The sequence below is a fragment of the Nyctereutes procyonoides genome, unplaced genomic scaffold, assembly GCF_905146905.1.
Source record: "Nyctereutes procyonoides isolate TBG_1078 unplaced genomic scaffold, NYPRO_anot_genome, whole genome shotgun sequence".
NCBI classification, from domain to species: domain Eukaryota; kingdom Metazoa; phylum Chordata; class Mammalia; order Carnivora; family Canidae; genus Nyctereutes; species Nyctereutes procyonoides.
Genome location: NW_026575080.1, coordinates 28161 through 45989, shown reverse-complemented (window position 1 = coordinate 45989; position 17829 = coordinate 28161). Strand labels below are relative to the sequence as shown.

General features: G+C 45.0%; 3 pseudogenes; 2 read left to right on the top strand and 1 right to left on the bottom strand.

Moving 5' to 3' along the window:
• Positions 1–208: 208 nt before the first annotated feature.
• On the top strand, positions 209–1980 carry LOC129514415 (myc proto-oncogene protein-like; annotated as a pseudogene).
• Positions 1981–2442: 462 nt separating this feature from the next.
• On the bottom strand, positions 2443–9138 carry LOC129514414 (Y-box-binding protein 1-like; annotated as a pseudogene).
• A 2003-nt stretch (positions 9139–11141) lies between these two features.
• LOC129514417 (regulator of chromosome condensation-like) lies at positions 11142–12722 on the top strand (annotated as a pseudogene).
• Positions 12723–17829: the final 5107 nt, after the last annotated feature.

Here is a 17829-nt window from a genome sequence, read left to right as displayed (position 1 = left end):
CAAGGTCGTCCTTACACCTTGTCCCATTCCGCCCCGAGCCGCGCGTCTCCCAGCTGCAGCCGCCACGCCCCGGCCGCCGCCTGGGCCCCCGCCGGCCTCGGGAAGGGCAGGGCTATTCAGAGGCTCGGCGGGAGGACAGAGAACAGAGGGGAGGGATCGTGCTCAGCAGGATCAACGCTGCTCGTCGGGGCCTCTCCGACTCGCTGTAATGATCCCTGCGAGAGACGGAGGGAGCGGGCGGGCGCGTCCGCGGGGGGGGAGAGCGGAGCGAGCGGAGAGCGAGGCGAGGGCGCTCCGGGCGCCCCGGGGAAGGGAGACCCGGAGTCACAGGGGGCCTCTCCGCCTCCGAGCCCCCGCCCGCGGGGCGCGGCGCGACCGCCCGCTCCCACGGAACTTTGCCCGCCGCCGCGGGCGGACACTTGGCTCCACTCCCCTTTGTGGAACTTGCAAGCACCCTGGAGCGAGGAGAACGCGACTCTCCGGACGCGCAGAGGCTCTGCCCCTTCGCCTATTCGGGAAGACACTTCTCCCGCCGCCGCCCGCGCCCGGCTGCCCTGGAAGGCGCTCCCCGCCGCAGTCGGACGCCGGGTCTGCTCGGGAGAGGGCAAACCCGGCTGCCGCGATGCCTCCCAACGTCAGCTCCGCCGGCAGGAACTGGGACCTCGACTACGAGTCGGTGCAGCCGTGTTTCTACTGCGACGAGGAGGAGAACTGCTCCCAGCGGCAGCAGCAGCGCAGCTGCAGCCGCCGGCGCCCAGCGAGGACATCTGGAAGAAGTTCGAGCTGCTGCCCGCCGCGCACGCTGTCCCCGAGCCGCCGCGCCGGGCTCTGCTCGCCGTCCTATGTCGCAGTCGCGCCCTTGTCCCCCGGGGGACGATGACGGCGGCGGCGGCAGCTTCTCCACGGCCGACCGGTTGGAGATGGTGACCGAGCTGCTGGGAGGAGACGCGGTGAACCAGAGCTTCATCTGCGACCCGGACGACGAGACCTTCATCCAAAGCGTCATCATCCAGGACTGCATGTGGAGCGGCTTCTCGGCCAACGCCGAGCTCGTCTCGGAGAAGCGGGGCTCCTACCAGGCTGCGCGCAGAGACGGCGGCAGCCCGAGCCCCGCCCGCGGGCCCGGCGGCCGCTCCACCTCCAGCCTGTACCTGCGGGACCTGAGCGTCGCCGCCTCCGAGTGCATCGACCCCTCCGTGGTCTTCCCCTACCCGCCCAAGCCCTGCGCCGCCCCCGACCCGGCCGCCTTCTCCCCGTCCTCGGACTCTCTGCTCTCCTCGGCCGAGTCCAACCCCCGGGCCGGCCCGAGCCCCCGGCGCTGCACAAGGAGACACCGCCCGCCCCCAGCAGCGACTCGGAGGAAGAACAAGGGGACGAAGAAGAAATTGATGCTGTGCAAAAAAAAAGCAGCCCCCTGCCAAAAGGTCCGAATCGGGGTCCCCCTCTGCTGGAGGCCGCAGCAAACGTCCTCGCAGCCCGCTGGTCCTTAAGAGATGCCAGGTGCCCACCCATCAGCACAACTACGCGGCCCCCCCTCCACCAGGAAGGACGATGCCGCCGCCAAGAGGGCGAGGCTGCGCAGTGCTGGAGCCCTGAGACAGACCAGCAGCAACCGCGGATGTGCCCGGCCCAGGTCTTCGGGCACGGGGCAGAGTGACAAGAGGCGAGCACACAACGCTCGGACCGCCGGAGGAGGAAGGAGCTGACACGGGGCTTCCTTGCCCTGCGTGATCAGATCCCGAGTTGGAAAACGATGCAAAGGCCTCCAGGAGAGTGATCCTTAAAAAAGCCACCGCGTACATCCTGACCGTCCAAGCCGAGGAGCGAAAGCTCCTTTCCGAAAAGGACTTGTTGCGGAAGTACCGAGAACAGCTGAAACAGAAACTGCGACAGCTCAGGAACTCTGGTGCCCAAGTCCACGTACTGGAGGGAGGAACTGGAATCGGTCATGAAGTCTCACTTGCTACTAAGGGAAAGTAAGGAAACAGGTTCCTCCTGCCAGAACTGTGGGGGATCCTCATATCTGAACTTGTTTCATTTTTTTTTAATTTTTTATTATTTAAGAGCTTTATTAACGGGTGCTTGCTGTTTGTTGACTCAAGCTGTAAACTTTTATTACAAATTAAAAAGGAGGTTCTTAAAAATCTCAACTTGACCAGATAGGAAACAATTTAAAAACCTTTAAAGGTGTATTGAGAAAAACCAGGCTTTTTTTTTTTTATCATTACCAAAAAGAGGCGTCTTTAGGTAAAAATGATAAAAACCCCACGCTGCATAGATAATGCAGATGGTTCTATTTACCTGGTCAATGGGCAAAAAGCAAGCGCTTAGGGCCTTCAGCTCCGATCTTTCGTTCATTTCTTCTTGCTGGAATTTCATCTCCACTTCTTCACGTTGGTTGACTGAAGCGGCCGACGGCAGAGGCGGGAAGCCGGCGCTCGCTCAGCCCGCCCTGCTCAGCCTCGGAGCCGACCAGTGCTCAGCTGCTGGATCGGCTGCTTTTGTCTCTCTGCCCTCTCGTGGGTTAGGGTTCTCTGGGCGTCTGCGTCGGTGATTGCAGTTGCGGCGGTACCGACGCTGCGGTGGCTGCTGACCTTGGGTGTCATCTCCTTGATTTTCCTTATCGTCCTCCCTTCCATCCTCTCCGGGCTGTCTTTGACGAGGAGGACCCCTACGGGATCGTGGTCTGTAACCGGGATACACATTGTGTCCCACTGGTCTACCTTGTTGCCCTGCGCCCTGCTTGTCAGCACCTCCCACCCCTTCTCCCTGCACAGGAGGGTTGGGACATTGCGGTCGCCGCCCGTCGGGTCTCGCACGTAGTCGGGGGGGGGGGGGACCGTCGCCCGTGGTAGGGCCGGGGCTGCTGGGCCTGGCCTTCGGGAGCCCTTTCGGGTCCCTCGTTCTCTTCCCCACTCTCACTATTCTGGTAATTCTGCTGGTGATTGCGTGGAGGGCCCCTGCGACGTGGACGGCGTCTGTGATGCTTACGGTCTGCGGCACATTCACTGCCTTGCCTGGAAGCCCCCCAGGGCCTGTGACATTGGCTGCCTCCGCGTCCTTTTCTCCCTCAACAGCATCAAACCCCACAGTGTCTCCACCTCCCACCCCGCGAAGGCACTTCCTGGGGTTATTCTTCTTTATGGCAGTCTGGTGGGCAAATACATGGGCCTTGGGGTCAGTCCTGTTGATGAGACCATGTCCCTTTCTTACATTGAACCATTTTACTGTTCCCAAAACCTTGGCTGCGATGCCCTGCTTGTCCCCGCCGCAGGCGCCCCGACGTGAGGCCGCCCGGGCCGCCGCTCCCTGCACCGCTGCGCGTGGGGCCGGGCTCGGTGTGGGCGGCGGCGGCTGCCGGGTCTCGGCCTCGCTGCTCGTGGTTGCGGTGACGGTGACGGGGGCCGGCGGCGGCGGCTGCGGCTCCTCCCGGGGTGCGATGGGACCTAGGCCCGCGGCGGCGGGGCGGCTGCTCAGGCTCTCTGGGGTCCGCTCCGCTCCCCGCTCCCGATCCCGATCTCTGGGGTCCGCTCCCTGCTCCCGCTCCCGATCCCGCTCGACCTCTGAACTGGTTGCAAATGCGTGTTCAAGTGCGACCTCGCAACCTTGCTGAGCCTTAGGACGGAAAAGGCTCAGCCGCGATGTAAACTGCCTCAAATGGGGCTTTGGGCATAAAAAGAACTTTTTTTCTTTTTTATGCTTGCCATCTTTTTTTTTCTTTCTTTTAACAGATTTGTATTTAACAATTGTTTTTAAAAAAATTCGTAAAGGGGATCCCTGGGTGGTACAGTGGTTTGGCGCCTGCCTTTGGCCCAAGGCCCGATCCTGGACCCCGGGATCGAATCCCACGTCGGGCTCCCGGTGCATGGAGCCTGCTTCTCCCTCTGCCTGTGTCTCCGCCTCTCTCTCTCTCTCTCTGTGACTATCATAAATAAATAAAAAAATTAAAAAAATTTTTTTAAATTGTAAACTTTACCCCATTTTCCTTTGTAAATATGGTCATGAAATGTAAATAACTTTAATAAAACGTTTATAGCAATTATACAAAAGTTCAAACCATGTATTATAAACCATAATTTTTTTAATGAATTAATTTTTATTGGTGTTCAATTTACCAACATACAGAATAACACCCAGTGCTCATCCCGTCAAGTGTCCCCCTCAGTGCCCGTCACCCATTCACCCCCACCCCCTGCCCTCCTCCCCTTCCACCACCCCTAGTTCATTTCCCAGAGTTAGGAGTCTTTATGTTCTGTCTCCCTTTCTGATATCTCCCACACATTTCTTCTCTCTTCCCTAATATTCCCTTTCACTATTATTCATATTCCCCAAATGAATGAGAACATATGCTGTTTGTCCTTCTCCGATTGACTTACTTCACTCAGCATAATACCCTCCAGTTCCATCCACGTTGAAGCAAATGGTGGGTATTTGTCGTTTCTAATGGGCGAGTAATATTCCATTGTATACATAGACCACATCTTCTTTATCCATTCATCTTTCGATGGGCACCGAGGCTCCTTCCACAGTTTGGCTATTGTGGACATGGTTGCTAGAAACATCGGGGTGCAGGTGTCCCGGCGTTTCATTGCATCTGAATCTTTGGGGTAAATCCCTAACAGCGCAATTGCTGGGTGGTAGGGCAGGTCTATTTTTACCTCTTTGAGGAACCTCCACACAGTTTTCCAGAGTGGCTGCACCAGGTCACATTCCCACCAACAGTGTAAGAGGGTTCCCTTTTCTCCGCATCCTCTCCAACATTTGTGGTTTCCTGCCTTGTTAATTTTCCCCATTCTCACTGGTGTGAGGTGGTATCTCATTGTGGTTTTGATTTGCATTTCCCTGATGGCAAGTGATGCAGAGCATTTTCTCATGTGCATGTTGGCCATGTCTATGTCTTCATCTCTGAGATTTCTCTTCATGTCCTTTGCCCATTTCATGATTGGATTGTTTGTTTCTTTGCTGTTGAGTTTAAGAAGTTCTTTATAGATTTTGGAAACTAGCCCTTTATCTGATATGTTATTTGCAAATATCTTCTCCCATTCTGTAGGTTGTCTTTGAGTTCTGTTGACTGTATCCTTTGCTGTGCAATAAACCATAATTTTTTTATTTAAGTACATGTTCCTTTTTAAAGTTGATTTTTTCTATTGTTTTTAGAAAAAATAAAATACTTGGCAAATATATATATAAAAAAAAACTTCTCACATTTTTCCTAAACGTTTTCTAAACATGAGATCATGAGTAACGGAAAGGAGATTTTAAGTCAGGAAAAAAATAAGCAGTCTGTACTTTTATTATGGGTGTCAAATTAAACATAATAGAAAGCTAATAATTGATTGTTAGTTTTTTTTAAGATCTCTAGGTTTAAAGGAATTTAATGTTTCCAAGACAACACATGAGTCAATTAAACTGTAAAGTGTGTGTGTGTGTGTGTGTGTGTGTTTAATCTTGCTGTTGCTACTTTTTAATGGAAAACAGCCACATTTCTGCTGTTCTTTTTAGGCTACTGTCTTCAGTTAGAAGTCATTTTCATGCTTTGCATAAACAGGCCCAAACAAATTCTAAGTTGATTTTTCTCATATCAGTATCAGGAAATAAGAAGTGTGATACCTAATCATGGCCTTACTGTTGAATTGTTTTATGCCTAGGAAGCAGGATCTAAAATTCTTATTAGCTTGTTAATATGTCGGACATAATTGGAAAGTATGGAGTGTTTCCTATTTATTATCCTAGTAACCTCAACTCTATCTACTTTGGTTTTCTCAACAGTGTGAAGAGGTGTGAGATTCAATTAATATTTGGGATTATGAAATTACAGATTTAAAAGTGTGAAGTGTGTAAATGTCATTATCCTAATAAAAATTCAAATTTACAAGATAAGACCTTTGAATAGCCTTGAATAAATGGAATCTTTCAATAAAGCAAATTCTAAAGGGTCCACAAGAGGGTGCACAGGCATTGTAGAAACAAACAAACCCAATTCCTAGAATGACACGGAGAAGTATATCTTTGTGGCCATGAAATATTTAACATTTTAGAAAACATTCAAAGCTTCCAGAGCATTTCGTTGAACAGACATGAGTGTATGCTCGTCTGACTATAATCCTACTTTTCTTGATTTCTTCTGAATAAACAAGTTGTCACTATGTTGGTTCTTGGAAAGCTTAAATAGTATCAAATCAGGAAAGCAGTGTCGAAAAGGGGATGTAATTATAGCTGTTGCTATTGAAACAACTGAATCTAGGGGTTTTTAAGTCATAAGTTACTATATTAGCGAAATCTAGATCCTGTTTTATACTTATGTGAAAAGATGGACTTTTAACATTAGGGGAGAGGAAATTGATTCTTAGAATAAGGGGCTTTGAGAAAATTTGAGAAAGGATGACAAAAATGCTATAAAATGTCTTCTGAATTCAAAGTACAAAGTTTCTATTTGTTAATTTGGGCCCTAAAATTATTTTCTACTTTAGATTATATAATTTTGTGGAACATATCTGTAGGCTGGCTTTAACAGATTATTTCATCCTTTGCAATTTTTTTTATGAAATAAACCCAACTTAAAAAAAAAAACGGAAACCAACTTAAACAAAATAGCTAAACTAAAATTAACTTCAAATATTACCATATTGACAAAAGGACCAATGCTCCTACAGAGCATTTTTTTTGTTTTTGTTTTTTTGTTTTTTTTTCAGAGCATTGTTTTCATAAATTTTCAATGCATGATGTTAAATAACTAGATGAGATCAAAAAAATTTTCCAATATAATATCTTTTGCCTATTTTGTGATAACCTTAGAGAAAATTGAGAATCCTTTCTCCTATTAGTTTTAAGTAAAAGGAAATATAATAAATGATTGTTGGACATTCAGTATTAAGGCCAAATTTGAAGGAACTACCTTAGAATAATCTCTGGTGATTTCATGTTACCTTTTCAAAATAAAATCAACTTTTGAAGTGAAATTTTATAGATGTTAAGTGAATGGAAGCATTTTTTGGTTGTAGGATATCATCTACTAAGAGAAGCCCCACACCTCACAGCATTCCTCATTTTTTCACCATCAGGATCTTAGAACCCCTTAGAACCAAAAATCACCATCATCGTATCTTTTAGGTGACCCTCCTTCACATGAGCCAATTAAGGGAAGATCTGGTAACATGATTCTTCATGTGGCTGTTCATAAATAAATAAAAAAATTAAAATAAAAAAAAGATCTTGAATTAGGGACAATTGGGGCTAGACAGGATAGGTAGGGAGCCACGGAAGCTGGCTCACAAAAATCCCTAAAATGTTGAGGTTAAGGGAAACCAGAGATAAGGGAACCAGCCAGATCGCCCTGCCCTAGGTGTGGGCAGGGAGGGTGTCTTTTTTTAAATTATTTTTCATTTATTTATGATAGTCACAGAGAGAGAGAGAGAGAGAGAGAGAGAGAGAGAGAGAGAGGCAGAGACACAGGCAGAGGGAGAAGCAGGCTCCATGCACTGGGAGCCCGACGTGGGATTCGATCCCAGTCTCCAGGATCCCGCCCTGGGCCAAAGGCAGGCGCCAAACCACTGCGCCACCCAGGGATCCCCAGAGGGTGTCTTTTTTATGACAGTCATCTGTGACCAACAAAGAATAATCAGATCCCAAAGAAGAAGTAAGCCATTAAAGATGTTATCACTAGTCCTTACTCAATGGTCATGTCAATAGATAATGTTAAAAGGATTAATGTTAAAGGATTTAGGATCCCTGGTTGGCTTTCAATAAAAGACCACCCTTAGTCAATGGTCATGTCAATTGATAATGTTAAAAGGATTAATGTTAAAGGATTTAGGATCCCTGGTTGGCTTTCAATAAAAGACCACCCTTAGTCAATGGTCATGTCAATTGATAATGTTAAAAGGATTAATGTTAAAGGATTTAGGATCCCTGGGTGGCTTTCAATAAAAGACCAACCCTAGTGGCAACCCAGTCAGAACCCCCCTCACTTCTGAGAACTTTCTCTTTGTATTCTCACTTAATAAACTTTATCGCTTTACTTAGTCTCCTTTGTCTGCGAGATTCGTTCTTCAACTCCATGAGACAAGAACCAAGCTCTCCTGTGTCAGTCTTACTTTCAAGTCTTTAGTCTATTTTGAGTTTATTTTTGGATATGGTCTAAGATAGTGGTCCAGTTCCCTTCTTTTACAGGTAGCTGTCCAGGTAATTATACTTTGAAGGAAAAAGAAAGCAAAGATATATTAATCAAAATTTCATCTCCGAAGGAGAAAGAGGTCTGAGCATATTGTGAAGGGCAGTAGCTAGTCATCTCAAAAAGGACAAAGGACAAAAGAAATAAATATAGTTCATGTAGTCAACATTTAGCTACCATTTGCCAGACGTCAGTCAACAGGTTGCTGTTTTAAGACTGATCGGCTCTTAGTCCTCGGAGTTCTAAAGAGATAAGCTTATCTTTCTCTTAGATTCTATGTCTACTCAGAAGATGTCAGGTATGCTAATACTTCTAATAGACATTCCAGTCACCCTGTATTAATTACTGGACACTGCAGACTTGTGTATAACTGAGTTCTCAAAGGCAGTTATGTCTTCTAATTTAGTGTTGATATGGGTCTTCTGTGGTTCATCATGCTACATTGGTATTTTTCATAGTAGTCAATTGATTTTGTAGCTCAACTGGGCAGAGTTGGTGCTCCTTTGACATTTAATGTCAGGGTGGCAGAGAGTTTCTCTTAAAAAGAATTGCTACGTTGGAAATAAAGAGTGTTTAAATGAATTGCTTTATATTGTGAAGATAGCTAATGTTTTGTTTCATTTTGCCTTTCCTTACTCATAGGCACCAGGGACAGCCAAGGTTTTTTTTAAAATTTTTATTTTTTTTATGATAGTCACAGAGAGAGAGAGAGAGAGGCAGAGACACAGGCAGAGGGAGAAGCAGGCTCCATGCATCGGGAGCCCGACATGGGACTCGATCCCGGGTTTCCAGGATCACGCCCTGGGCCAAAGGCAGGCGCCAAACCGCTGTGCCACCCAGGGATCCCCTAGCATCTTGCTTCTAAATAGCAATGGGTTCTCTGTTGCCTTAAGTCTGCAGGTAGAGATGCTGATGGTGAGAGTGATGTCGGTGTGTAGGGTGACCAGAGATTTTAGATTCAGATTCATCTCCTGAAGATGTGTGTGTTTCTTCTAATTTTGGAAGATCTGTCTTTTCTTGCTTTGAAGCAAAAGGATAAGGAGAGAAACAATTTGATGATTCACATTAAAAAGAAATAGGAACAGTGTGTGATATTTTGGCAGGAAGGGACAGAAGGATAAATACACTTTTAACACTTTACCAAGGTCATAATTGTGCTAACTTTAAGTTGAACTGGGAGAGGCCATTTTTTCATAGAATATGTTTAAAAAGTGTTCAGTTGTTATCAGGATTGAATATCCATTTTTCTCTGTTAATCTTGGAAGGGAAACCAGAACAATTATATTTGATCAAGGATAGAGTGAGAATTGTGCTATTACTGTCATTGAAAGAAATGTGTGAACTAGAGTCTGTGATTATATTGGAGTCTCGAGCAGCTTCCCATTGATGCATATTGGGAACACAACATGGTGTTAGTTCATCTTAAGATAAAAATCTTCTCTCCTGCCTGATTTCCTCGCTTCTCTTTGCAATAAAAGTCCTCAAAATGGTAATCTGCAGTTTTGGTCCCTGATTCCTCTCTTTAGATCTCCCTACACTCACTCTTCTCAGGCTCTTGCTGCTCTACATTCCACCAAACTTTCTCTCATTAAGGTCAACGAATAGCTCAGGTTGCTCAGTCTACTCCTCACTCTCATCTTACTTGACCTATTAGGAGCCTATTTTCCACAGTCAAGAATTCCTCTGTCCAAAAACTCTCCACTTAGCTCCCAGGATACCACAGTCTTCTGATTTCTTTCTGCATGACTACTGCGTCTTCTCTCTCTCTTCTTTTTCTGATTTGTCTTATTTATCTTGACCCTGTAATGCTACTTTGGCTCAGGCCTCAGACCTTGGATCTTTTCTCCTCTCTCTCCTTACTGTGTTGGTGTTCTCATCTGCCTCATGACTTAAATTTCGTCTACATGTTTACACTTGCCAGATTTATATCTTTTGAGACCCAGACCTCTCTCCTCATGCTAGAATATCCAGCTGACTATTCAATAGCCCCATTTAGATGTCTAATAGATATTTCAAAATTAATATGTCCACAAAGGGATTTCTACTCTTGTCCTCCCCTAAATTTATTTCACTCACGGTCTCCCTCATTATGAGTTAATGATGACACCCACTTTCTAATTGTTGAGCTCTGACAGCTTATACCAATCTATTAGAATATACATTGGCTCCACCTTCAGAATAAATCCAGAATTTTGCATCTGCTTACAATCTTTGACGGTCCAGTCTACCATCATCCCTCATCAGTATTGTTGTAACAGTTTCCTAACTAGTCTGTCGTGTTCCATACCTACCCCATCAGTGTTTTCTCAAATGACAGTCTGAATAATCTTGCCAGGTGTAGCCCACACCATACCCCTCTTCAAATCACATTCCACCAGTAGACTTCTATTTTCTTCAGAATCAACCCAAAAGGTCTTACAATATATTATGTATTCGTTAGCTTGGTTAGTCACAGCAAGCTACCATAGACCGAGTGGCTTAAACAACAGACATTTATTTCTCACAGTTCTGGAGTCTAGGAAGTATAAGACTATGGTACCAACAGATTCAATTATTTTTTTCTTTTTTTAAGATTTTATTTATTTATTTGAGAGAGAGAGAGGAGGAGGAGGAACAGAGAGAGAGGGATGAGCAAACTACATACTGAGCTTGGGGCCTGACATGGGGCTTGATCTCATTATCCTGTTATCATGACCTGAGCCAAAACCAAGAGATCCTTAACCAGCAGAGTCACCCAGGTGTCCCCAACAGATTTGATTCTTAATGAGGGCCCTCTTCCTGGCTTGCCAAAAGCTATCTTCTTACAATAGCTTCACATGGTAGAGAGGAGAAGCTCTGGTATCTTCCTTTTCTTAGAGAGGCACTAATTCCATCATGGGAGCTCCACCTTCATGGCCTCATCTGAACCTAATCACCTCCTAAAGCCCCCACCTTTAAATACCATTACAGCAGTTGGCGGCGGGGCCGGCGAGCGGAGGAGTTGCTTGTGGCGAACCTGCAGCGAGGAAAGGAAGATGCCACCAAAACGTATAGCTAAGAGAAGGTCACCCCCAGAAGATGCTCTCCCCAAAAGCAAGAAGGTGAAGGACCGTCGTAACCAGGCAGTGAGGGCCGTTGCCTCCCGTCGTGTTCCAGTCTCCCATAGGTCCCACAGCACAGAACCAGGCATCGTGCTGACACTGGGCCAGGGCGACGTGGGCCGGCTGGGGCTGGGCGAGAATGTGATGGAGAGGAAGAAACCAGCCCTGGTGCCCATTCCGGAGGACATCGTGCAAGCTGAGGCTGGGGGCATGCATACTGTGTGTCTAAGCAAAAGTGGCCAGGTCTACTCCTTCGGCTGCAACGATGAAGGAGCCCTGGGACGGGACACATCAGTGGAGGGCTCCGAGATGGTCCCCGGGAAAGTGGAACTGCAAGAGAAAGTGGTACAGGTGTCAGCAGGAGACAGTCACACAGCAGCTCTCACTGAGGATGGTCGAGTTTTCCTCTGGGGCTCCTTCCGGGACAATAAAGGTGTGATTGGACTCTTGGAGCCCATGAAGAAGAGCATGGTGCCTGTGCAAGTGCAGCTGACTATGCCTGTAGTGAAGGTGGCCTCAGGAAATGACCACTTGGTGATGCTGACAGGTGATGGTGACCTCTACACTTTGGGCTGCAGGGAGCAGGGCCAGCTGGGCCGTGTGCCTGAATTATTTGCCAACCGTGGTGGCCGTCAGGGCCTTGAACGACTCCTGGTCCCCAAGTGTGTGATGCTGAAATCCAGAGGAAGCCGGGGTCATGTCAGATTCCAAGATGCCTTCTGTGGTGCCTACTTTACCTTCGCCATCTCCTGTGAGGGCCATGTATATGGTTTTGGCCTCTCCAACTATCATCAGCTTGGAACCCCAGGGACAGAATCTTGCTTTGTACCCCAAAACCTGACATCCTTCAAGAACTCTACCAAGTCCTGGGTGGGCTTCTCTGGTGGCCAGCATCATACAGTCTGCATGGATTCAGAAGGAAAAGCGTACAGCCTGGGCCGGGCTGAGTATGGGTGGCTGGGCCTTGGGGAGGGTGCTGAGGAGAAGAGCATACCCACCCTCATCTCCAGGCTCCCTGCTGTCTCCTCAGTGGCTTGTGGGGCTCCGTGGGGTATGCTGTGACCAAGGATGGTCGTGTGTTTGCCTGGGGCATGGGCACCAACTATCAGCTGGGCGCAGGGCAGGAAGACGATGCCTGGAGCCCAGTGGAGATGACAGGCAAACAGCTGGAGAACTGTGTGGTCTTATCTGTGTCCAGTGGGGGCCAGCACACAGTCTTCCTAGTCAAGGACAAGGAACAGAGCTGATGAAGCCTCTGCGGGCCTGGCTCCCGGCCCCCCACCCTCTCTCCCGGAACTGAGAAGCTATGAAAACTACAGATTCCAGCAAGCCTCCCCCAGCCCCGAGTGCTGTCATCTCCTGCCTTTTTCCTATCAGCAGAACAGAATCCTTTTCCTCTTTTCCATCCTCCTTTCCTGAATCATCCTGCAACCTACAGGATGAAGGGGAGGTGGGAGGGAATGGAAGAGGGGAGGGGGTTTTGGCAGCCGGAACATTGGTCACCCCAGAGCTCTGTGGTTAGACCTTTCTCCCTCATCCCTACCTCCCATGGTCCTGGCTGACCCTGGTTTTGCCTGCCAAAAACCAAAAATTCCTCCCCTCAGGATTTGGTGCTCACGTTCTGAAAAGTTGGGGATCTTCAGGCCCTACTGTAGCCATGTGCCACTCTGTCCTTCACAATCCACAGGCATATAAATGGTATGGTGGTCAGACCCAGCTGTCATGGACCTAGGCCTGGGGGAAACCTGAGATGGGGCAGGGCTGCCCAGCCATGGGCAACCCCAAGCCAAATATGTGGCCCTCAACAGATGTTTATGGGGAAGAAAAAATGATCCTCCACTTGATCAAGAAAAAAGCCAATCAGCCTTTATCCCAGAAGCACAAAGCATTCTGCCCTTCAGGTATTGCCTGAGTATCCTGCCCATCCAACCTGCCTTACCTGCAGCCAAGGGCCTGAAGTCTGGAAAGGAAGCTACATCTTCAGGGCAGGACATGGAGGGAAGGGGAAGGAAAGTTTTATAAACAAACTTATAGCAATATTGAAAGTGAAGGGAGGGAGGGGAAGGGGGTCAGAGGGCCAGAGTCTGGTGCCCAGGAAGGGAAGCAGCAGCTTGTACAGTGGCTGAGAAAATAGAAAACTGTTTTGATTTTTTAAAAATGTAAAGTATTTTGGAGGGGAGAGTGAAATCTTTTAACACTTGGAATAAATTTAGAGTTTTATAATAAATAAATAAATAAATAAATAAATAAATAAATAAATAAATAAATACCATTACATTGGGAGTTAGGGCTTCAACACTGGGGAGAGGGGGACACAGACATTTAGCCTATAAGAGCTTATCTAAATCTACTGGCTGCTCCCACCCCTTCTCAGAGTTCTCAGGCCTCCCTGCGAATACTCTGGTCTAACCCTGACAGCCTCCTTACTTTTCCTTGGACCTACCAGGTACTATCCCACATCTTGGATTTTGAACTGACTTTTTCCAGAAATGCTCTTTCCCCAGATACATGTATGGATCTATCCGTATTCCCTTTGAGCCTTTGCTCCATTGTCACTGGTTTAATGCAGCTTGCTCTGAGTGAGTTTTTTAAAATTTGTGACCCTTTTCTCAACATTCAACATGCTTTTTACTTTTGCTCATTTTTTCTCCATGGCACTTTTTACCTTTTAATATAATGTATATGTGATGGAGACAGTGGTTTGTGCTCATTCAATATACTTCCTAGCTGTACCTCTTATGCCTCTTGCATTTTGGTGGGGTATACGACTTTTTGCTTATGGAATATGTGTGGAAGTAATGTGTATCGCCTCCGGGCCAGGGTGGTTCAGAGCAAGTATTTCTTTCTCGTGTTTTTACTTTCTTTCTTCATCTCTTGCCTGGATGCAGATGGTTAAGAGAATTTGCTAGAAGGAGAATCCTAACTTTGTGAATCACAGGAAGGATTCCACAGAACATCCAATTGGAACATGGTATGAGGAGGAAAAAATTGTTATTGGATCTCAAAGTTATGTCTAGCCTCCATTCTAATTGGTTAATGCCCGTGCTATTTTAGAACATTTTGAATACCACTCTGGGAACATAAATGGACCAGTGCATTTACTTGAAGCTGAGTGGGGTAAGTACTAGCTATTAATGGAGGGAAATATCAACAATTAATATGGATACCACAGGTATCATCAAAAATCTCAACAGTTCCTTAGATAAATTAAATAACGATCACACACATTCAAGATCATTGAGTACTGACTATAATCTGGGCTAGTTTGTGTGAAAGTATCTTAACTTGCAAATTTGAGGAAATTCAAAGTCATTTCCATTCTTTTAATATTGTGGATGTTCATTAGCAAGCATTTTATCTTAGCATTTATTCCTGACAGTGTAAGTCCAAACAAATCCTGAATTAATACATGTATTGTTTCCTACCCACGGCAGTTTGTATATCCATGATGTATACTAACGTCTGAACTGCGTCCTGCAACTTATCAGAACTGAGGCTGAGTTGGGAGTAGATGTGTCAAATAGGATAAGGTAGGGGCAGAAAAGAAGTCTCTACAGTCCTGGACAGGTGAAGTAGTAGACCTAATAAAAAAGACCTGAAGCTGAGTTTTAGATGAAACAAAAATCTTAGATAGTGAGGTGGACAGGTCAGGAGAAAAGATTTTGGAAGGGAGTCAAGACCCTATTTTAGATGTCTGAGCCAAAGGTAAGGAAACAATTATTATATTTGGAATTCAAGAAACCAAATAGATGTTCAGGTGAAAAGAAGAAAGTCTAGGTGCTACTATGAACAGCCATACATAGGTTGACGTGACAATAAACATTGGGGCTCTGAGTTTATGGTACAGAATTGGTTCCTGCATCTGAGATAAGACTGATCTTATAATTGAAAATTTAATGTTCCAAAAGCTAAAAGTTTGAGAGATGCCATGCAGAGAGAGAGACCAGATATTTTCACCATTGCTACCCAATAAGTACCCCCACAATGCTTTGTTAGTAAAATGAAGGATTGAATAGGCAGAAAGGTTCAATTTAGATATTTAAAAGATGGTTAACTGAAACTATCTTAAATTGTCCAATGTGTTAAAATATATTTGGTTGTATCTTGGTAATAATATGAATATGAATTTTATTTTCATGATTTCAATCTTAAGCTTATGCCGGGCAATTTTTAGATATGAAATGTATATATAAGACGTTGTGTGATATGGAGTCAGTACAGTTGATCCTTGAACAAAGCAGGGTTTAGGGGTGCTGCCTCTCCCTTCCCAGTGTAGTTGAAAATCCATGTATTAATTTTGACTCCCCCCCAAATTTAACTGCTAATAGGCAGAACCAGGAGAGATCACTTCTTACTGCCATGTGCAATTGACTGGAGAGATGAACTGCTCAGGCGGAGATGATTAGTGTCACACCGCTTTTTAAGCAGATCCTTGCAACACTTGAGCTCTCTGCAATAGCAACAGGAAGTAGCTCTGAAATTATTACAGTAGTACAGCATGTAATGTAGTTAGTTTTATGCAGTTTGGTTTCATTCATCATTTATAGTGCCAAGGAAAGATGCTTGTCCCTGTTGAATCTGTCAAGCTTTTAACTAGTTTCTTCTCAGGTGTCTGCTGAAGATGAAGCAGGTTTTCAACAAATGTGATTCAGGGACTCTCTGGCTAGTTTTTCATCATTTTTTTCAGCTGCAACAGGGTTCTGACTAAGAGAATCCTTTGTACTCTAAATATTATTTTACCAAATTGCCATCTTCACACATGTAGTAACTTCACATTTACTTGGCATAGGCAACAGGGCCTACAGAATAATTTATGATCTAAATGCAGCTTGTAATAGCAGACTTGCTGCTGGTGCTTAGAAATTAATTCAGAAATCACTGCCTGTAGCATAATGATTTACCATTGTTTTTGAACCATGTTATGGAACCTACAAGTATTAATTAAGAATTATGGCATACAGGATCCCTGGGTGGCGCAGCGGTTTGGCGCCTGCCTTTGGCCCAGGGCATGATCCTGGAGACCCAGGATTGAATCCCAAGTCGGGCTCCCGGTGCATGGAGCCTGCTTCTCCCTCTGCCTGTGTCTCTGCCTCTCTCTCTCTCTCACTGTGTGCCTATCATAAATAAATTTCCTTTGATGCATGGCTGTTTTCTTATCCTTTTCTGCCTAATGGTAAATAAATAGATGCTGAATTGAGGCTTAGAGTAGATAATTCAGTGGTTGATGTTTCCATACCTAGTAATTACAGAGTTAGAATAGAGATCTACTTCTGACTCCAAATATTTGATTTTTGTTTAATCTCTTCTTCAGAAAGAAATGTTTCCAAAGACATGTATTCAAGTGCTGGCTTCCTTCTTTAATCAGTCACTTAATTTACTGGATTCAGTTTCCTGGTTTTTGAAATAAGTGTAATAATATTTGTACTGTTTAGCTCCCAGCCTTGTTGTGAGGCTCCAATGAAAACTACAAAAATGCTACATGGAGGTATTGTTTTTAAGATTACTATAAAAATATAGACTATCTTATTGATGTATATTGTCAGCTTCATTTAAAATTATATTATTTGATGTTTGGTATATTAAAATGACAAACAATATTTACTTTAATTAGGCTAATACTATTTTGTTTTGTTATTATTAAAGAACAACCAATATGCTTGATAAATTAATTATGAATATATTGAAGCCTTTCTCTGAGACAGTGTCCTCAGTGTCCACACTCAAAAGCCAATTATGATGGGCACGTACGTATTCTTTTTTTCTGCTAGTGGCTTATGCTTCCTGAATGGATTCCAAGAAGGAATCATGTTGTATTGATTTCCTCTTGTAGCAGGTTGTTGTATAGCCAGCTTGGAATGCATACACGATTGTAGGAGTTCATAATATTTGTTAGAGGAAGCAGATTTATCTTTATAATAAGCACTTTGCAGAACATTTTTTTCAGGAAAAATACTCTAAGTTTTTACTAGGATGTTGAGTATGTATCATATAGTTATTCATTTACTCATTCAACAAATATATACTGAGTACCTATTAATTGCTAATGTTTTAGGGCATTTGGAAATATTAGTGAACAAAGTAGAGTTTCCAGCTTCTTGTTTCAGTTGGGGGGATACATATTAAACAATAATTAGAATAAATGAGTATATTACATAGTATGCTAGAAGATGAAAATTAATATGGGGAAAAAAGGAAAGCATGGTAACAGAGACCCAGAGGCTGAACTTATCACTCATTCAGCTAAATAGTATTTATGAAGTACAACTGCAAAGAAGGTAATGTCTAATTGATACTGCACTCGTAGTACTTATAGAAATCCAAAATCTAGCTTGAAAAAAGTCAGCAAAGGTAGTGATGATATGAGGAAATGAGGCTAGCTAATAGATTGCTAGTGGGTGTGCGAATTATTCCAACTGGTAAGTAACATAATCTGACATTATCTATTACATTTATAATGAACAATAATTTACCAACTTCTGTGAATCCATCCTACAAACGGGAAACTGTTAGTATATAAGGATGTTTAAGAATGTTTGTTGCAACATTGTCTGCTGTTGCAAAAGAGGGAAAGGAGATGAC